The sequence below is a fragment of the Ursus arctos genome, unplaced genomic scaffold (genome assembly GCF_023065955.2).
Source record: "Ursus arctos isolate Adak ecotype North America unplaced genomic scaffold, UrsArc2.0 scaffold_8, whole genome shotgun sequence".
In the NCBI taxonomy this organism is placed as follows: domain Eukaryota; kingdom Metazoa; phylum Chordata; class Mammalia; order Carnivora; family Ursidae; genus Ursus; species Ursus arctos.
The window spans coordinates 35,836,457-35,858,644 of NW_026623100.1; the positions used below are offsets into that span (position 1 = coordinate 35,836,457).

Sequence of the window (22,188 nt, forward strand, 5' to 3'; positions counted from 1 at the left end):
CCTCTTTTTATCGTTCATGACATTAACATTTTGGAGAGTACAGGCCAGTTGCTTATACAATGTCTCCAACTCTGGATTTACCTGATTGTTTCTTAACAATTAGACTCAAGTTATGATTTTCTTTTTAAAACATTGTTAGTGCAGCCTGACAGCCCCTCATAGGTAGGGTACTGAGTGGTGACAAATCTGGGGACCCAGCAGGTGTATACCAACCGTGGCTGAGCCTGGCCTCCAGGTGTTCCCTGAGATCCACAGTCCCGATGCAGCTCAGGTTCTGAGTTTTCCTAAGCTAGAACTGTAGTGAGGAATTTTCCAGCTAAGGGCTGTGGAGCCAAGTGTTTGTTATTTTCTGACAGCAATATCTGAACCTCTCGGGCAAACATGTCTTGATGGAGGACACAAAAACCAAGAAGTGGGGGGCCTGGCTGGCTCAGTTGGTGAAGCGTGCAACTCTCAATCCCGGGGTCATGGTTTGAGCCCCACACTGGGCACAGAGCTTATTTAAAAAAAAAAAAAAAGGAAGAAAGAAAGAAACCAGGAAGCAACTGTATGCAGAAGGCTGTGTCACAGGGACCCCTGACCAAGACTAAGAAGATGCCCCACAAAGTGGAAAGACTATTTCCTGCCAGTACTGACACTCAGTGTGTAACCTGGGACCACAAAACCAGACGTGTCACACACCTGTGACACCAACCACACCCACCTCGTGTGGGGAGGAATGATGTCTTTACTGTGTGAACCCTGAGAGCAGAGGCTGGGCCCCAATCTACTGAGATGCGCTGAGACTCCACTAGTGGTGTCTTTAAAGCCATCCAGGAATTTGGCTTGACCTCGTTCAAAACTCAAGTGGTTGAATGAAGATGTCTACTTCTGGCCAAGCTGGAATAACAGGGGAAGAAAAGACAACATTCAGGAAACAACGATCTTAAAGACACTGGCCATCAGGCAATGAAAGATGGGATCCCTGAGATGAAGGAAACAAGTGAGGGGAGCCCTACAGCTGCCCAGCTTGTATCTTGACAGCTTCCACAGCGTACGGAAAGAAAAGGCAGAGCCCAGCACACTCAGGGGACAGAGCTGAGAGTCCAAGAAGACGGAAGCAGCTACGGAACACAGCCCAGAGAACCGGAGAGGAGAAAGCTGCACAGATGTTCAACTCCAGAGAGCTGCAGAGGGGCCCCTCGAGTGTCCCACAAAGTACTGGCTGTGCATCTGGTCATTAAACAAAGATCAAGTCACTGTAGAGCTCGCTCCTCATTAATCAATATGTTGAACACTACATCAAATACTAATGATGTACTATATGTTGGCTAACTGAACATAATAAAAAAAAATTAACAGGAAGAGCTTGGAATCCCATTCCCCACTGCCCTGCCTCTGCTCCTCCTCATCACAATTACACTCATGCTTTCTCCAGCAGCGGCCCATAGATGGCGCCGTTACCTTTGCCTGGACACAGAATTGCTCTAGGCCCTGGCTTAGAATATAGTTATTACAACGTATGTGAATCTGGTCCTCCTTAAAATTTTGTAGGATTGGATGATAGTTATAATGGAATCCTGGTCTTCCAGGGATTCCAGACCACTTAATAAATGTAGCAAGCAATACTAGTAATCGCCTCCCTATCCCTCACTCCCTGGGCCAGGACCCATGAGACTTCAGTAAATGTATAAAGTAGCCAGATTCTTTGAACAGAGAGAGACAGGTGATGGCTTTATGGAATGGCCTTGTCCCCAAGGAGCAGACATGGACAATCAGTCTTGGTCTTCAGAAACCAGCCAGAGCGGAGGTGGCCTCTCTCCCACTGGCTGTGACTGTTTAATACAGCAAGCCCTGATGGGATCAGTCCCAAGAGTCCAGAACATTTAGAAATGCCGGGGTTCCTGTTGTGAGGAGACCCCCTGCAAACAGGAGACAGGTGGCAGGGGGACTCCACATTTGCCTGCTCTACCAAAGCTGTTCTTGCCCAGGGAAAGAAGACCTCCACCAAAAAGAAAGACACCTGGACAGTAAGTGCCTCCTGATGTGATGCAAGGACCACTCACAAGGTTCTATTGTCCAAAACAGGAAAAGAAAAATCGAACCTGAATCTGATAAGGCCTCTAACGCTAATTGCCAGGGAACAGAGTAACATGTTCAAAGACACCAGAGGGGCCAGCAAAATCCGGAGTGAAAAATTCTAAGGATATGTAGTCTAGTCTTCACATGTGCACCCACGCACACACACACACCCCAAGTTGAACAGTTACAGATTTTAAAAGCCCAAAAGAATGTGTCACATAGATACAACGTATATGGAGTTTGTCTGGATACTAAGCTACCTATAAAAAGACACATGAGATAATATAGGAAATACAGACAATGACTAGATATTGGCAATGTAAGAATTAGTACTAATTTGTAGGTATAATTGTTGTGGTTTTTCTAAAGAGTTCTTCTGTTTTTGAGAGTTCTTACTTCTTAGAGATACATATTGGAGTTTTTATAGTAAAATATAATATATAATATAAATAAAATAAAACAATATATAATAAAATAAATAATACATAATATAAATAAAAATATAATATCTGGGATCTGCTTTAAGACAATTTGAGGGAGAATAACAGGGATGTAGATCAAATAAGATGGGTCAGTTGCTAAAGCTGGGTAATCGGTAAATAGCAATCATTAAACTAGTCTCTCTACTTTTATATTTGCTTTACAATGTATAATAAAAGGCTAAAAAAAGAGAGTTCCATAGCAAAGTGCACCAGGTAGCCACAGTCAACCGATCAGAGTTGAGATTACGGATCAGCCTTCTCTGGTCAACTCCAGGCTGGAGCACGGTAATCCTGGCAAAGATGCTGTGAACAAGGAAAGAACCCAGGGGTCTTAAAGGTGAGCCTGTTCTCGTAGGGTCAGAAGCTATTTTTACAGAACGCTTGCTTACTTGCTTACTTTCCTTTGTGTGTGTGTGTGTGTGTGTGTGTGTGTGTGTGTGTCTTTTTGTTGTTATTATTGTTCTCCCTCAATCTTTGGTAAAATTCTTTTATGAAAATTCCAACTTCCTTCAGATGTAATCAGAGGGACCAGGAGAAGTTGGGTTTGCTTATCAAATGCTGAGACCTCCACTCTCATGCCCGGCCTTCTTCCTCCACTGGCCTCCAACCTGCTGGCACCTGGCCTTTCCCTCCTAGCAGGGGGCTGGGAGAAACTTCTCTGGGGCATCCGACCAGCTCAGGAGACACATTTTCAAGGCAATGAAATTGATAGAGGCCTGGGCGGAGCATCCTCCCCTCAGATGAGACTTCCAACTGACCATCCACATAAGGACCGTATCTATAGGACAAATAACAGGGTTTGAAGTTAAACGTTTGTCTGCCTACGTGCAGTTTGCAGCGAGCTGCACTTCTACGTTATCATGTTTTTATATTTCTAAGGAGCCTGGGCTGTGTGTTTGCCTCCCCTCCTGGATTCCATTCGGGTGGGGGCCAGCCCAGCATGGAGCAAGAGGGGATGTGAGACAAGATTGTAGCTCTTGGCATCCAGAACAGAAGCACCAGTTTTGACCTAGAAGCCAGATAACATGGGGTTTTTTTTAAGATTTTATTTATTTATTTGACGGAGAGAGACAGCCAGCGAGAGAGGAACACAAGCAGCGGAGTGGGAGAGGAAGAAGCAGGCTCATAGCGGAGGAGCCTGCCGTGGGGCTGGATCCCATAACGCCGGGATCACGCCCTGAGCCGAAGGCAGACGCTCAACCGCTGCGCCACCCAGGCACCCCCAGATAATATGTTTTAAACAACTGGGCTCCCAAGGTTATTCATACAGCATGAGTCGCACAGATAACATTCCTTGGCTCTCAATTGGGATTCCAGCCTGGCTGTTTCCATGGAGCTTCCGTGGCTGATGAGCTGGGATGTTGTAACTTTGCCTTATTCTCAATTATTGCCTACTATTACCTTCATCTAAGTGTAGCTTCCTTTTCTCTTGTTTCTATTAGGTTTCTATAATAATAATAATGAAGTTTTCTTTCCTTGTTGAAACCAAAACCTGGAAGGTTACAGGAGAAACTAACACTATTGAAGGCTTCTGAAAAGGGTACCTGAGTGATTAGGGACTGGGGTAGGGAATTTAAGCTGTTATGCTTTTTTGTACCTCTTTATTTTTCATCATATTTTTTAAGCTAATAAGTATCTCAAAAACACATTCAGTATCTTATCTTCAGGTTCCAGGGTCCTCCCCCAGCCTGTGACTATAATGTGTAGGTGGGTACAACACTGCCCTGTCAGCCTGCTGAAATCCTCTCCATTTTCACAACCCACCCAAAAAATGCCACTTCCTTCATTAAACCTTCTCCGAACACCAAAGCAAGAAGATCCTCTCTCCTCTGAGCTCTCAGCCCACACTGGCGGCAATCATTTTAAGGTCCTGATCACTTTTTACCACACAATTTCATTATCTGTGTATCTATCATATTTTCTCTGCTCATTCATTTGGCCTTGCAGAATGCTACTTTGCCGAAGTGGGCCCAGTATCCAAAATACCACAAATTCCCAGTGGCATCCTCCAGGCTCATTTTAGATGATTCTCACTCCCACAAGCCACACATTTGCTCTTATGAGTGTCCCCTAGCCATTGTCCTGAACAGGGGTCCACCACATCCAGGGCCAGTGACCTGAGGAGCACCAGGATCCCACATGCTGACAGGTCAATGAATTAACGGCCATAGGCCATTTCCTCCAACCTTACATATACAACAACACTGAGCCACAGAAACAAATTTAGAGATGAGAGTAACAGCCTCTGACTCTCCTCTGTGACTGTTCTCCTGGAGACTAATAGTCAGGGAAGTCCTTCTCACAGGACAGAAGAGGGGGCTAGGAAGGGCCTGTCCTCCTGATCTTTTGGAGGACCCAACTTCTCCAACATATCTGGTATTTTTGTTGTCATGTTTTACCTGTTCGGTTAAAGATAACGATTGTCCTCTTGCTTAAGTTGGCAAACACAGTTAAGAACTGTCACCCCATGGTCTCAAAGGATCTAATCTCCCGCAATCTGCCAAGATGTATGACGGGAAGCTCAGGAAAGAGACAGGTGAGGCCTGGAACAAAGCAGACACGAAGACACACATCAGAACTGCCCCACCACATCTCTCTTCCCAGGGCCCTTTTGCACGGGAAAGTTCCACTGGTGGCCTCGTACAGTCTACCGTGCTTGTTCAGGTGCAACGTCTTGGTGACCCCCGACCTCCTGGCACCAGGCTTGTACTTTATACTCAGTTTTTCTCGTACTATCAGCCTGTGCTATTCGCTCCTGTCTGTTCCCCCTACCAGACAATGAAAATGAAGACACGGAGGGGAGGAGGATGGTGGTGCCAGGCAGTCTGTGGTGGAGGCTGCTGTTGTTCACTACCACAAGGTGGGCGTTTTCATCATCCTGGGACCCTCAGAACTCAGGAAGGAACTCGGAAACCAATATAGGCCGCTCCTTTGGCCCCGCGGCCACCGCTCTCTGGGCTCCAGGTGGTCAGGGGGCTCTCGGTCCCGCCCCCTTACCGCCCCCTGCAGAGGGACCGGGGTTTAGGAACAGCGGACTCCAGCACCTGGCGCAGACAGGTAAGCCAGAGAAATGAGACCCGCGACCAGCGTCTCGGGCCTGCCCTCTGTTCGAGACATTCCCCCCGACTTCACCTCTGTTCTGGATCCGGCTGGAGGAGGCTGGGAGAACCGAGAGGGCCGGCGCCCTCGTCCAGGGCGCATGCGCAGGGTGGTCGGTGCGGGGCGAAACCCCCTCGTCGCGTAAGCTCGTAACCAGCAGGGGGCGACACGAGGACGCCTCGCTGCTTGGGGCCCCGAGCTAACGACGGCGCGGCTGGAGGGTGGGCTGGCACCTAATTGGGGGCGGCGAGGAAGAGAAGAGAAGCGCCCAGCCTCCGGGTAAAATCAGCGAAAAGATAGGACGTGGCAGGAGCAAGCATGCCTGGCGCGACCCCAGCCGTCCCCGCCACCCCGGACGGAGTGCTTACATGCTCGCCCCACTACCATCGGTGTGGTGTGGCCAGGGGTCGAGTGGTGCAGCGGCGGAGGAAACAGGCTTCCGCCTGAGACTGAAAGACTTTCAGCTTCACCGTTTACTGTGTGACTTTAGGCACGTTATCTAGCCTGTCTGAGCCCTGGCTTTCCTGTCTATTAAATGGGGATAGTAGACCCCACTTCCCTGGGTCATTACGGAGCTCACAAGCGCACAAGTAAGTGCATAATAAATGTTGACCCTTATCAGCACTTTTCTTATTACATCATTATTGCCATTCTGTGCATCTCCTCCCCCAGTAACCCTCACCCCGACCCACCACAGGAGCTGATTCAGCGAGCTCCCCTGGGTAGATAGTGCGAGTCAGTCAACTTGGTATTACTAGGGCACAGCAGCAGCCCTGATAAAAATGACTGCTCAGGGGGCCAGGGAGAAGCCAAGGTGCTGAGTTGGGATGAGATCGTGAGACTTCCACCGGGGGCCGACAGAGCCCCTGCTCAGACCTCAGTCCAAATCATCTGTTCAGACCCTCAGACTCTAGCCCCATGGAGCCCAAGGGGTTTGCTCCATGCCAGCAGTCTGACCTCCCTGCTGTGTGGAAGGATGGGCTGCTCCCTCCCTGAGCCCCCCGTGGTCCATCTAGCCCAGGGCGAGGGGTGTTTAGTCCGCCTGAGAGTGCTTTGTCTGGGCCTGGGTCTCCACCCACTTCTGTGTCTTTGACTCTGCCTGACTCTATCCGTGCTTGTGTCTTGTCGCTGAGGCTGTCGATCCGAAAGGAAGAGGAGGGAACACCACCTCTTTCTAGCTCCTGCCTCAACTGCCAGAAGTCGGTATATATAATTAGCCCTACTCAACTCTCTCCCCAAAACACAGCTGGAAGCTCAGCCCTTACCTCAACCTGCAGCCTGTGAAAATTCTACCCCTCTGTTCACTGCACAGCCCACTCAGGCTCAGCCCAAAGGGACATGGAGTAGGATCTCCCCAGAGGGACTGCAGAGCCCTGAGGGACTGTTGGGAAGGAAAACATGTCCTATTCAGGAAGAGGTGACTTGTGAGAAAGAGGTCCTGCGGACTCTCCACTGGACAGTTTCCTTAGTGAGCCTGAGGCCAGGGAGCCCTGGGCACTGTCTTCTCCCTTGTGGCCCAAAGGCAAGTCCACCTCTAACCCACACAGCACCCTTGTGAAAGTTAGCTCGCGCTGGTTTTCAGTCCCCATGTGACTTCTGGGCCAGGTGACCTTGCATAATGCATGACCTGCCCAAACTGTACATAGCAAAAACCTGCATCCTGGTAGTCCCCATGGAGAGTAGAAACTCAGACTGTGAGTAAGTCTGTGATCAGGCAAATGTCCACTTGTCCATCTATTCACACCAGGACAGTGATGGGGGCAGTGACTGTTTTATAAAAACTATCACTTCTTACTCCCATCCAGGGACCCACAACTCCCTGTGCCTCCCTCCAAAGCCTCTGACTCTGAAACTGATAGAATCTACAGGGTAGCTTTGGGAAGCTTGTGGCCTCTTCCCCCCACTGTCTGTCATGCCCTAGCCAGGATGGTTGACTATTCCTCTGTGCCCAGCTCTGCTCTTGGGGACAGTCCTCACTGCCTAACGAGACCTGCAATGCTCTTTTTATATATCTAAAACCAAGAGCACCTCTCAGTGATGTCTTCTTTCTTCCCAAACTCTTGTCTCTGACTGAGTCCCTGGTCTTCATGACCTTTGACTTGGCAATGGTTTCTTAAATATAATAGCAAAAGTATAAGCAACCAAAGACATAAATAAATTGGACTTCATCAAAAGTAAATATGTTTGTGCTTCAAAGAACGCTATCAGGAAAATGACAAGACAACCCACAGAATGGGAGATATATTTGCAAATCATATATCCGATAAAGGACTTGTATCTAGAATATATAAATAACCCTTACAACTCAATAATATAAAGCCAAGTAACCCAATTAAAAATGGGCAAAGGATCTGAATAGATATTTCTCAAAGGATATACAAATGGCCAATAGACACATGAAAAGATAGTCAACATCATTAATCATCAGAGAAATGTATGTCAAAACCATAATAAGATACCACGTCACACCTACTGGGATGACTATAATCAAAAAGACAGATAATATCAAGTAACAATAAAAATATAGGGAAAACTGGAACCCTCACGTATTGCTGGTAGAAACATAAAATGGTGCGGACACTTTGGAAAACAGTGTGGCAGTTTCTCAGTCAGTTAAACACAGAGTTAACTCTTCAACCCAGGAATTCCACTCCTAGGTATATATGCAAGAGAAAGGAAAACATATGACCACACTAAAACTTTTACAAGAACATTCACAACAACATTATTAATAACAGTAAAACAGTAATAACAGTTCATCACCTGATGAATGGATAAAATGCATATGTCCATACAATGGAACATTCTTTGGCATTAGTAAGGAATAAAGGACTGTTACATGCTACAAGGTGGATGAATCTTGAAAAAATGATGCTAACTCAGAAAAGCCAGTCTCGGGGCTCCTGGGTGGCACAGCGGTTAAGCGTCTGCCTTCGGCTCAGGGCGTGATCCCGGCGTTATGGGATCGAGCCCCACATCAGGCTCCTCCACTATGAGCCTGCTTCTTCCTCTCGCACTTCCCCTGCTTGTGTTCCCTCTCTCGCTGGCTGTCTCTATCTCTGTCAAATAAATAAATAAAATCTTTAAAAAAAAAAAAAAAGAAAAAAGAAAAGCCGGTCACAAAAGACCGCATGTTATACAATTGCATTTACATGAAATGTCCAGGATAGGTAAAGCTATACACACAGAAAGGAGATTATTAATTGCCTACAGCCTGGAGGCATGGGTGGATTGAGAGTAGATTAGCTAAAGGCTTCTCATTGGAGTGATGAAAATGTTCTAAAATTGATTGTGGGATGATTGCACAACTCTGTGAGCCAACTAAAAACCACTGAATTATATACTTTAAATAGGTGAATTGTATGGTATGTGAATTATATCTCAACAAAGCTGCCCCCCCCAAAAAAGGACTCAGAAGCCAGCTGAAGGGAGTCCCACTGACTACATTTGGGATAATTTGCAAATTAAGTAAATAATGATAGTAACGTGTTATAACCCATTGAATAAAACATGAATCCGTTGTATTTATTGTTATAAACAATGCGTAGAAAATTTGATGAGTAATAGGATATATATATAGTCTCAGAGTTCCTCCTTGGAAAATATTTATTAATTACAAAGGAAAAAATACTAACTTTACAGAGAGGAACTTAGCAAACACCACCTCACTCAAATGATCAAAATTAACATCACCCATAACTGGATAAATAAAAATCATGTCCCATCTGTAGGATACAGTGAGAGAATTCAGCACCACGTCAGTGGTGTTCCTGCCCAAAGATGCATAATCTAAATTGAACCATGTGGAAATATCAGACAAACCCACACCGACAGGTATTACACATAATAACTGGCCGTGGAAGTCAGTAAAAGACTGAAACTGTTACAGATTGAGGATGAATGAGGAGACAATGACAACGAAACACAGGATGTAATCTTGGCTGGATCTTTTTGCTATAGAGATATTGTCCAGACAACTGGCAAACCATAATGAGGTCTGAGTCATCCATGAAGATATTGTTGATTTTATTATTTTGACGATTGCATTAGGATTATGAGGGAAATACAAAATAAAGCATATGTTTGTTGGAAATACAAAATAATGCATATGTCAGCAATTTATGCTCAAATGGGTCCAGGGCAGGGTGAGTTCTTTATACCTGACAACTTTTTCTTAAGTTTCAGACTGCTTAAAATAAAGCAAGAAACCCTAACACATAAAAAATAACTGGTTCATGTTCTTCAAAAAATGTTTGTGTTACAAAAAGGCAAAGAAAAGTTGATGAACTGTTTTCAGTTAATGGAGACTAATAAGAATTCAAAAACTAAACGCAATAAGTGATACTGGATTAGATCCTGGATCAGAAAAAAATAATAAAGGATATTATTGGCACAAGTGGCAAATTTTGAATAAGGTCTGAAGATTATATAATAGCATGTCAATGTCCTGATTTTGCTCATTGCACTGTGGTCATATAGGTGAAGGACTTCCTTCTTTGGAAATATAAGGGGACACGGTGTCTGCCACTTACTCTCAAATGTGTCAATAACAATAATTTTATAAATATATAGGGAAAGAGAATGATGAAGCAAATGCAGCTAAGAAATGGGTTTAGTGGAGTTCTTTGTACTATTCTTGTAACTTTTCCAAAAATTTAAAAGTATTTAAAACTAAAGTTATTAAAAATAATGTTAAAAAAACAAGATGAAAAATAAAACCCAATGCACATGAATGAAAAGCACACACACACACAACAATGCATATTTTGTGAGAAAGTATGACAACAAAGACATACACACTAAACACAATTCAGTGGTTCCTTATTGAGTGCGCGGCAGGGTGGGGACAAAAATGGGAGCGTGTGGCCCAAGAGAACAAACAAAATGATTTTTTAAAGGCTGGAGTGGGGATGTCTAGAGGAACAAAAGCCAAATTTATGACTTCAGACTTCTGAAGAATAAGGTGGGATAATAGTGGAGGCAAGCATGAAGAGGGAAAGCACCATATAAACACACACTGTTTTGTGTTATGTTTTGGCATTGTTTGAATTGTTTTGTGATCTAAAATATATTCATGTATTATTTATTTAATTTTTGAAATAGAGGGGAAAATGGAACATCCATATAATGCTATCTAGACAGCTATTAAAACTGAGGTAAAGGGGCACCTAGGGGGCTCAGTCTGTTAAGAGTCTGCCTTCCACTGGGGTCATGATCTTGGGGTCTGGGGATCAAGCCCCACATAGGGGTCCCCACTTGGCAGGGAGTCTGCTTCTCCCTCTGCCTCCTCATGCTCTCTCTCAAATAAATAAATAAAATATATATATTTTAAACTGAGATAGAGCTACACCCACTGATATGTAAGAATGTCATGGCCTCTTGTTAAACTTTTTTTCAATGGCAATTTGCAGAGTAGCAGGAATAGTATAAACTTGATGAAAAACAGTTTGCACATGCAACGTTTTAACTATCAGCTATGCTACTTATGGAGGGAGAATTAAAGAGAAGGACTTATATACATTTCAGCCTGATTATTTTACAATGAGCTTGTGTTAACACAATTTTTAACCACATAATGCATGAATATATTCTCATTTTGGAAAAAAAATCCAGTAACATATGTATGGTTTTAAGACACATATTACTGTAGACAAGGTAAGGAATTGTTTCTTAAAGGACAATTGGCATTTTTTAAAGGAAATGTAAATTCCTTTTTAACAAAACACTACTTAAAACAATGATTATGTAATTATGCCTCTATTAATATAGCAACAGTTTAAAATAGTGCATGTGCCCAATGAGGAGGTCGTCGATTTCCAATTTCATTGAATGGAAGGTGAGAGTCTCACCTTGCCTGACTTTCTCATCGACACTTCTGCAAAGTATAAGTCACTACTGGCCCCTCCAAACCCACAAAGCCCTCCAGCTACCCAACCTGTGCGCAGGAAGGTCCCTACGTCGTTCCCTTAGTTTCTACCTGACAAACTCCTGCCTGAGGCTGTCGGGGTGTCACCTCCACTGGAGTCTTACCTGTCTCCAGGCGGGAGAAGGAATCCCCAGTCCTCCTCTATCCCAGCCTGGGCACTCCACCCCATCATCCCCACACCCTCCCCACCTTCACCGCGCTTCCATAGTCTCATCTTCCCTCTACCTAGCGGGCTCATCAATTGTCGCACTAACTCACTTTGGGGACCTGTCTCAGCAGAGGCTTAGGGTGTGGGGAAAATGCTTTAAGGCAGTTTGGCACTGTATTAAAAGCAATGAAAAGCTCCCTATCCTGTTGACCTAGTAAGGATCCTAATGAAATAATCCTCCCCAAAGGAGAAAAAAAAAAACTATCTATTTGAAGATTTTGGTTTGAGCATCATTTTAATGCTGAAAAACTGGACATGCCGGAACATTTAACAATTGAATGGTTAAGGTAAATTACACAGTAACAGAATATCTCTCAGCCATTGAAAAGTCCTTATGAGGACCATAGCACAGGGCAAATATTCAGTTGAGACCTCAAGTAGAAAATGCAGAATATAAAACTACGTGTTCCCCATGACTAAAACGATGCAAATTAAGTGTGTAGTGAAAAGAAGAGTGGGTTTTTTTCTCCTTCTTTCTTAAGAAAGAAGGTGATGAGTTTAGGTTTGGGCACTGGGATTCTTTTTCCTTCTTTCAATTCTGTGATTATTGTTCTAACCGTATGACTAGTGTGCAGAGGCTGGAAGCGGCGTTAAAAGGAGTCTCAACATCGTACGATTTAAAAACAGAGGAACTTTCAGCAAGAAGACTGAGTTTCTAATGGAGGGATTCCAGCACCTTGACTAACCAGTGGGTGCTGGGGGCGGGGAACAGGATTCCCAGGGTCTTTTAGAACAAAGCCACGACCACCCAGTGCACCTGGACGACTCGGTACGAAAAGGACCTCTCGCCCACTGGCCAGCCACTCTGCACCGGCGACTCGGGTCAGGCTGAGCGGAGCCGACTGCCCGTTGGTTGAGTGCATGTGTTTCTCCAGCGATCTGTCCCTTTAGACTACCGTCCCCACTAGCAACCTGCACTTTTCCAGTGAGACCAGCCGGCCTGCTGACCAAACCGAAGGAATCGAGAGAAATTGGGGGAAAGGCGGCTCACTCTGTGCGAAGACCCGGCGGCGCTTTGTTTGGGTCGCGCGCAGCCTCCCCATTTCCGGCCCCGCCCCTTCCCGCCTCCCGGCCCCCTCTCCCTGACCCCGGCTCCTGCTCCTGGGCTCCTGGCACCCTGCTTTCGCGGCTTCTATCCCCCTCTCCCCGGCCTCTTCCTTCCCACTCTCTTTCCCCTTCTGCCATCCTCTCCCACTCCAACACACACACACACACACTCTCTCTCTCTCTCTCTCTCTCTCTCTCTCTCTCTCACCTCTCCCCCATCAGGACCTCCAGCACTACCTTCACTACCACCATCTTCCCCAGGATTTGCAATTTTTGCCCCAGAGGAACGGACTCTGAAGAAGGGGTCTCTGCGGAAAATCAGTAGGACCCAATACCGAGGAGAGTCTTTCGTGGAGATCAGGACGCCGGCCTGAGCATCTGGGCTCCACCACTCCAGACGGCGCGGGCCTCGCCCCTGGGGAAGGGAAGGCGAAAGGCGGAGGCTGGGCAAGGGAGAGGCAGGTCCCTGGAGAAGGTATGACCGAGGGTGAGGACCCTAGAGATGGCGACCAGGGTGGGGCCGCCTCCACTTAGTAACGTTGAGAGCAATCCGCCGTCTATCCGTCCGTTTATTGGGATTCGGGAATCATCTACCAAGGCCAGGATTTCAGAGTGGAGAGCCCACTTCGCATCCCTCAATATCCGCAAGTTTGTTCTCCATGAGTATGGGGAGGTGGGAGAGAACGACCTCAAGGAATATATCAATACGCTCTCATTCTCCTAAAAAAAAATCAGGTCAGGGGCTCCAAAAATGACACACACTCCCCCCAACACTCACTCCTTTCGGGAAGAGCTGGCTCTCCCTCCATACACGTACAGGACTCAGAAACGCATAAAGTGTGGGTCGTTGTTATTTTTACACAAATGGTGTGATATTCCGCGATTGTCCGTCCCGCAGCGGAGGCCGCAGATGTGTGCCACCGGCAGGGAGAGAGACGAGCTCTTGGCAAAGAAATTCCTTTGAATTATATGTTTGCCTAAGAGGTATTCTACCTTGCCAGAAAGAAACAAAAATTATTAAAAAATAAAGAAAGGAAATGAGATTAAAATCTAGAAGAAAAATAGGTAAACCCTGTTCCTCAGACACACATGCGCACGGGCGTGCATGGGAGCTCGGCACATTGGCTCTTCATTCTTTGAAACTGCCTCGGACTCATCTCTGGGCTCACTTCGTGTGGCCGAGGCCCAGAACCCGGAGGTGTCCTAGTCCCGCGGCCGCCAGAGGACACGGCCTTCCCTCCAGAGCCTGACAAGGCCATCCACGCGCTCGGATCTCAGGCTTCTCGGTCCAGCCTCCCCGAGATCGCAGTCCCCCCGCTGCTGTCCCCGCGCCGGGTCCGCCGATACCAAGGACCTTGACCTCTCGCGGACCTCGTCGCCTCCTTTAGCTCTCCCTGACCTGCTTTTGAACCCGCTAATCCTGTCCGAACTCTCGCCCCGCGGCGATCGGTCGCCGCGGCCCGGCGCGTTAATTCCCACTGACCCCGCCGCCCCGCCGCCTCTCTCCACTCTCCAGGCTTTGAAGGGCGGCGAGGGCTTCGGCCTCCGAGTGCGGTGCGCTGCGCTGCGCTGCGCGGGTTAGGATCGCCCGGCCTCGCTCCAACCCGCATACACGCCCTCGGACCGAAACAAGCAGTATCGTGTTGCAAACACTCTCTCCTTTTTTTGCTTTCTCTTGTTTCCCCTTAGTTTAATTCGTTTCTTTAAGAAAGCTATCAGATCCACAAAGATAAAAATTTTAAGTTAACCTACTGAACTGGCGAGGCTGTGGCGAAGCGGACACTTTCGCATGAACCTGGCAAGCAACGAGGGCGAAGAAAGGGTAAGCAGGAGTCGGACTACCGCGGAGCGAGCGCCTGGGCGCGGGCGAAGGCGGGAAAAGACTGGAGGCAGAACAGAAGGACAGTGTGACTTCATTCCTGTTTTTAGGTGGGGGCGGATATGTCTGAGATGGGGCAAGAATTTAGGGCTTCTGGGATGGGGCTGAGGATCTGGAGAGACACCGGCTTGTCATTTTATAATCCTTTGTGCTGGTTAGAGGTTTGGGTTTTTTTTTTTTTCTTCGCAGACGAATGTTTTCCTTTTTTTAAAAAAAATTAAAACTGTTTAAAAGTTAATGAAATTGGTGCACAACATACACACTTACAAACAAGGCCCCCCACACACACACCCAAGGCAAGGGATTGCATGTTTGTTTGGGGGTTTTTTGTATGTTTGTTTTGCTTTGGTGGGTTTGTTTTTTTTTTTTTTTTTGCCAACTGAACAGGAAAAAATGTGTTCCCCTTCTTGGATTTTCCTTTATTACAGAACCTCTAAGGCTGCCCGAAAGCACCTCTTTAATGGGAGTTATTTCATAGGCCATTTTCCAGTCACCCAAACAAAACCTGCGCTTAGTCACTGGCTGGTCTTTGCATCTCCGAAAACCACCAATCAGGTGGAGTGACCCCTCGAGATCAACTTCAGAGAGAGCAAGGAAGCTTTATGTGGAAAGGTAAGGGAGTCCTCAGAAGGGGTGCCAGGCATCATGCTTCCTCATCTTCCCTTTCCTCAGCTTAGCCCGGAACCCACCCTCGAGTGATGCTGATGGCAAAGGATCCCTTCTTGGGACAAGGCTCAAGACTAGCGGGTTCCCTGGTGCTGGGGACTTGGGACCGGAGTGGTTGGTGACCCTGAATGTGCAGTGTGGCAGCAAGCACAGCAAAGACAAAAAGGAACCATGTCTACAGGGTAAGTCACTGTGGGCAAGCTCCCTGAGACACAAAGTAGGGGGGGAACAAATGAGCAGCTGTCCTTGACGGAGGCATCAAAACAAAACACCTCTTCAAACTTATTATAGCAACATTTAAAACATTGTTTTACAAGATTCGTTTGAATTAAGACACCCCACCCCACTTTGAATTTCAACCCCAATTCAAAGGGTGTGAAAACATACAAAAGCCGCCATTGCTGGCCTCCAGGCTGCTCCCCAAAGGTAGCCCAAGGAGCCACTCCTGCTCTCTCCGGGCCAGGCCTGGTGGAAAATGAGCTGGGGCAAGGGTGGGGGGCCAGGATACCACCTGCGGGGATCCTTCTGCCTCCAGGCTGAGGGCCTCAGATCCTTCTGGGGCTCGCATTGCATTGCCGTTCCTTCCTGGACCTGAGCCTTGGGAAGGGCTGCGGGCTGGCTGGGGTTCCCCAAACGGGAAGGGAAAATTCTAGTTGGCGGCAGAGAGAAGAGTGGCACTTTAAACACGGAACACTCAGCAGTGTCTATGAGATTGGATGACCGAAAGCGAGGTTCAAGTCCAGGCAACCAGCCCACTGTCATCTCTGAGCTCAATGTTTGCTTTTGAGAAACGAGAGGTTGGATGAGAGCAGCAGATTTGCTATCTGGAGGCCTTGGGGGTGAGATGCGTTTCTCCAGCACCCCCATCCTGACTCCACCTAGGCAGCTGGGGTTGAGGGCCTGGAATCCGGGCTCCCAACCCCCAGGTCAGACAACCTCTCCCTGTCCCTTTAGACATGGCTAACCTCTTCATTCTTTCATCCATCCAGGAGGAAGGGAAAGGGAGATGAGCTCTTGCTACCTGTGAGCTCTGGCTCTAAGCCTTAAATGATAAAATCTTAAATTTTCTTCCTTCCAGCACCCTCTGAGTGCCAGGTACCAGATCAAGTGCTCTGCACAGATCAACTTACCCCTCATAACAATTCCAGGAGTTTGGTACTAACATTATCCCCATTTAATGGATGAGGACACTGAGGCACAGAGAAGTTAAACAACCTATTAGCAACTAGGTAGTGGTAGAACCAGGATTCTAACCCAACCTAGTCAAGAGTCAAGGCTCTGGATCTTTACTACAGAGCCTATAATTCCTACAAGCCTCCCAGTCCAGCCATCCCCTCCTTACTGGACAGGAATGGAAAGGAGGCTTCTGGAAGACGACCCATTAGCTGGAGACATACAGCCAGTGCATGGCTCATCCCTGAGCCTCACCATGCTTCTCCAGCGGCTCCCAGAAAACTTCTCTTCTGAGAAGAAAACTACCTCTTCTGAGCTGCCGGTGGAACACCTCAAGCCAGGGGTATACCCATACTCTCACACAGGTAAGGCAGAAACCATCCCAATGTGATCCGTAATGAATGGATAAGCAAATATGGTATAACCATACAATGGAATGTTATTCAGCCTTAAAAGGAATAAAGTACTCATATAGGCTATAACATGAACGAACCTTGAAACATTATGCTAAGCGAAAGAAGCCAGACACAAAGGTCAATTAATTATTAGATGATTCCATTTATCTGAAAAATCCAGAAAAGGCAAATCCATAGAAACAGGTAGATTGGTGGTTGCCTAGGGCTGGGGGTGGGGAGGTGGTGGAAAGTTGGAGTGATAGCTAAGGGCACAGGTTTCCTTTTGAGGTAATGAAAATGTCCTAAAATTCACTGTGGTGACAGTTGCACTGTACATCTGGACATATACGACGTATTTGAGTATATCTGTGAAAATACTAAAAACTACTGAATTGTACAGTGTGTGAATTGTATGATATGTAAGTTATAGCCCATTTAAGCCATTACCAAGACAACAAAAACAAAGCAACACGTAGTAAAGCCAGCCACAGTCAACTCAGCTTCTGCTCTTTGAGAGTTTGTGTCCTCATGCTCCAGGTTTCTTTTGGTCTTTGGGAGAGGGCTCCCCTTGAAGCTGCCAAGGCCCCTGTCGCTCAATCCGCAAGTCCCCACCCCAGCTGCTGTGCTAGGAGCCACCACATAGTGCCAGGCTGGGGCAGTCCAGTGCATGAGTTTGGGGGAAGCCAGTTCTCGGAGTGAAATGAGACACAAGGGAAGAGATTTTTGCCTTAGCAGCGCCCTGGGTTCCCACACCTGGGATTGAAGCCACACAAACTAGATATGGGACCTCAGTCCATTTCCTTCTCTGCAGAAGGGAGCAACCAAGTCCACCCTAAGGGGTGTCATGACTCATTCATCATAGTATTAGTGTTGCACAGTTTGGGGCACTTAGCCCTGTATCTCTTGCTAGAAGACAAATAACATATCCATTGATTTAGAGAATGATCCAGATAAAATCAGAGTGTGGTAAGAGTGAGTGAATTTTGGTTGTTAAGAAAGAAGGAAAAATTTTTAGAAGACTCAAGTTTCAAATTTTTTCATTGGTTTAAACTCTGCACCTGGCTGGGATGGTAATTTCCTAAGAAAAACAAGTAAAAGTGGGTGCTTCTGCCCCAGCAAGGAGAAGGCTGGTGGAAAGTGGGGGGATTTGGGAGCCAATGAGGGGAAGAGGAGGGAGTGGGGAGGGAGAGAAAGAGCTACTGAGGCTGAGGGGCTGGGTGGGCAAGACGACACCAGGAAGGGAGGAGGACTGGAGAACCAGAAGGAGGAAGGAGGCGGAAGGAGGATGAAGAAGGAAATCATCAGAGAAGGGGCAAGGAAGACACTTCACAGAGCACTACCAGGAAGGAAGAATAGGAAGCCAAGAAAGCTTTGGGGGAAATCTGTCCAGAGGAAAGCAGAGGAGAAGGTCAGCAAATCAGGAATCCCTCCCCCACCCCCCACCAAGCCGCCTGTCCTAGAACCTGGGGACACCCATTCCTGTGCTAGTGGCTGACTCTGCCTCCCACCCTGGCCAGCCAGTCGTCTCCTCTCTCCCCTTGGGTGGCCTTTCCTCAAGAGAATCTTGAGTCCTGTGGGTGGGGGGAGCTTTTCAGATCAGGTTGGTCACCTGTGTGTTGGGTCCAGCTGTATCCTGGCCAGGCCTGTTCACCCTCTCTGATCCTTCTGCCCCCCAGTTGCCCCCACCTTCCAGACCTCTGCTGGCTTCCCTCCATCCCCCACTGACCCAAAGTCCTGACTGAAATAAGGATTTCTCATTCCTTGGATTACCGCATACTGACCACCTAAGACCTTTGCTCCTGGCTTTCATCCAGCAATGCCTGCTTCCCCTACCCTTAGCCCAGTGCAGGGGTTCCCAGCCAGGCTTCCCCTGGAAGCCTTTTAAATAACAGGACCCTGCTGGGGATCTGATTTGAAGTCACTGGACCTGAATCGAAGCCATTTGGTCCGCAGCCCAGCACTAGTGACTTTTTTCTAAGTTATCCAGGTGATTTAATAAGCGGCAAGTCGAGAAATCCTTTGCCTCCTCCCTTAAGCCTTCTTGGCACTGGTCCAAGGCCAGAGTCAAGGCAGGAGTTGCCTGCTGGCAGCCACTCGGTGGTAGGTGGTGGTAGGTACCTGGAGAATATCACCAGCCCTGGCCTGCCGGCAATGTCACTCCAGTGTGGCCCTCTTTACAAACTGTCCTAGACCCACAGCCTCCCCTAGGCAGCTCTCCCCATAGGCCTCAGGACTCACCGGGTCAGGAAAGGCACCAGCGGGTTGTACTAGTCCTGGCACAGGCAGATCTTGACTGCCCTAGAGCTCCCACTGCCTGGTTGGGATCCTTGTCTACACAGAAGAGGGGACAGAGCAGAGCAGGGGAGTGTTGCCTTGAGAGGCAAAGAAGCGGGGCAGTAAGTGGGCCTTCCCCACCTCACCCTGCACCAGCGCACCCCAGCCCAGCTAACCTGGGCTCCCTGCTTTCCCCTCAGAGGTGACCTCCCCCCTCATACTGGGCACCTCGAGGGCCCGGAGGGTCTGCTCCCTGCTGAATCCTCTGAGGGCAACCCTGGCATCCAGCTCAGACAGGCCTCGGGCATCTTGCGTTGCCTGGAATGAGTCAGTGACTGCAGGCAGTGTCAGCCTGCAGGAGGCTAGCAATCCAGGAGGAGCCCACACCCTGGAATCTGAGGAGCCTCACTCCGCCCCAGCACCTCTCCCACCAACCCCAGGGACAGCGTGTCCCGCCAATAGAGCAGCCCTCCTTGGGTTGCAGCACTGCTACCTACTCAGAAATGAACACATTTTATTGTTTTTCATAAAAATAGCAATGCTCATCGTAAAAAACTCCAACAGCACCCCCATCTACTTTTAAAAGGTCAATTCCTTCGAACCAGAGAGTGGGACACGGGGTCCCTCTCTAATGTGCCAGTACAGAGGTCTGGCTCCCAGGCACGTAGGGGTGGGGTATAGGCAGGGTCAGGGAAGGAAGTGATGAACAGGTTTTTTTTCTGCCACCTAGATCTTGTGCTCCCCAGCTGAATCTTCAAGGGGTGTCCTTCCCTATTCACCCAAATCCCTAGCTCCCTTCCACTGCAGTAGAATTCCCTATCCCCCCCCCCAGAGTAATAGCTGGGGGCCCGAAGAATGCCACCCAGAATCTCCCAGGGACCTTTGTATGGGGCCCCAAAACCAGCAAGAAGAACGATGGACAGGAGACCGGAACAAAAAGGGGATGAAGCAGAGCAGAGGAACCCAGACCTCCTGAGCCTCTAGGCCTCAGGGAAAGGACTGGGGAGAAGCTCTGGCTGAGAGAGAGGAGCGGGGAGGTAGAGAGGCTGGGGAGGAGTGCAGGAAGGAAGCCAGCTGGGGAAGGCACCTGAAGAGGCTGCAACTTGGCCCAGGCACCAGAAGGAGCAAGGCTGAGCTGGGCTCAGGGGTCCAGGCCTGGAGAGCTGGCCTGATGTGCTTGCCAGAGCACCCTAGGGACACAGAAGAAGGTTAGAATAACCAGACACAGATGGCTCCTCTGACTTCCCAGGTTCTGAGCACTGAAGGGGATGCTGAAGGCTCCTGCCAGAGCTGCAGGACCACTGTGAGTGCAGGACCCAAGGGCTTAGCTGTGAGATGCAGGGAGCTCCTGGGGGAACCTGGACTCCAACTCCCACCCAACCATAGGCACATCTTGACTCCCCTAGAACCCAGAACAGGGGACACACTTCTGATCCTAGAGGGCCTGCTGCTCAGCAGGGTGGTGGTAGGGAGACTCTTTACCCATAGGCATGGGGGGGGGGGCGCTAGCTCTCAGAAGGACAGAGGCTCAGGAAGTCAGTTTCACTCACTGAGCTGCTAAAAGGCCTGGTGAAGGTGGATGGGGAGGGCCTGGAGGGTCCATGGAGAAAGATGGGATCAAGCCCACACCAAGAGAAAAATCAGCAAGAATTGGAGATGGCAGCTAAGCGAGGCGCTAAGCTTGGTGAAACTAGAGGGAGGACAGCCTCTTTCCCCAACTCAGGCCATTTTGGAGAAATCATCTGGAGACCTAGTGCCAAGGAGCATCTGAAGAGAGCTGGGTTGGTGGAGCCCTTTCCCGACTGGCTGTCTCCCCGCTCCTACAGCTGATCGGAGGACGTGGACTGCCATGTGGCCAGGGACCACCTTGTGGCACAGCATCATGGGACTCCAGCCCAGGAGCAAAGCAGAAGCCCACTAATTCCCTCGGACCAGCAAAGCCAGGACAGACTGGTAGCAGGGATGGAACCGGGGCTGTGAGCTGTGGAGGCTCTGTGGGACCCAAAAAGGGCCAGATCAACACCTGGGCTTTGTCTTACTGGAGCCCTGGCAGGGTCAGAGCCACCAGGAAAGCAGTTTAAGGCATGGCCCTGCCCTTATCGGCTGGGACTCCCCTCCCCTCTCCCCCATACACATCCCTCCCACTAAGGTTCCTTTATTGCTTTACAAAAAAGGAGGGGGTATGTAGAGAGACAGAGGATTTTCCAGGTCCCTAGGATCTTGACCCGCTTGAGATGACTGTGAGGTAGCAAGCGTAGACTGGTAGTGAGAGTGTAAGGCATACGACACATACGCCATTGGTTTGCTACCCAGTGAGGAATCCTGGATCTCAGTGAATTTGTGCCAAGCACACTGGACACCCAGAACTCTGCGTGTCCTGCTTAGCCTGGGCAGGAGGATCTCCCAGAACCAACCGGCATCCTAACATGGGAGCGTGGACACACACTCAGCAAGGCCAACCCTGCACACCCCTGCAACCTGGTGTACCGGGGTACAGGCACACCCAGCATTCCTCACCCTGCAAGCTCAGGAGATAGAGCCGCAGGACAAGGTCTCCAGAGAGGAAAGGTTTGGGTGGGAGCCCAGTGGCCCCGCACGACCAGCCTCCTTGGCTAGGCACTGGACCGCCCAGGCGCTGGGATATCCTGGCAGGCATCTTGGCAGAGCCCAGGCTCGGGAAGTAGATCCAGCACCGCCCTCCCCTCCCCCAACACACACACACATCCACGCAAGAACGCGACACACTCCGCCTCGGCGCGCGCAGAAGCCCTGAGTTCCTCACTTGATCACCACGGCCCGGGCCCCGCCTCCAGACCTGGGGAGCTGAAAGAGCCCGGCGCCCCCGGGACGCCAAATCCCACCCCGCGAAGAGGGAACGGGACGGGAAAAAAATAGAAAAAGGGCGGGAGAAAGAGGAAGAGTGGGACCTCCCAGGAACTAACCCTCCTCTCTTGCTCCGTGCGGAGCTGCGGGAGCTC

At 48.7% G+C, this 22,188-nt stretch overlaps 1 protein-coding gene across 2 annotated transcripts in view; it reads right to left on the bottom strand.

Annotated features, from left to right (window-relative positions):
* The window catches only part of CD207 (CD207 molecule), a 46,588-nt gene that overhangs the window by 22,297 nt on the left and 2,103 nt on the right, over positions 1–22,188 (bottom strand). For both annotated transcript variants that reach the window (XM_026517383.3, XM_057308994.1), the window contains exon 2: positions 4,943–5,086. The gene's annotated coding sequence lies outside the window, so the exon portion shown is untranslated. The remainder of the gene's footprint in view (positions 1–4,942; positions 5,087–22,188) is intronic.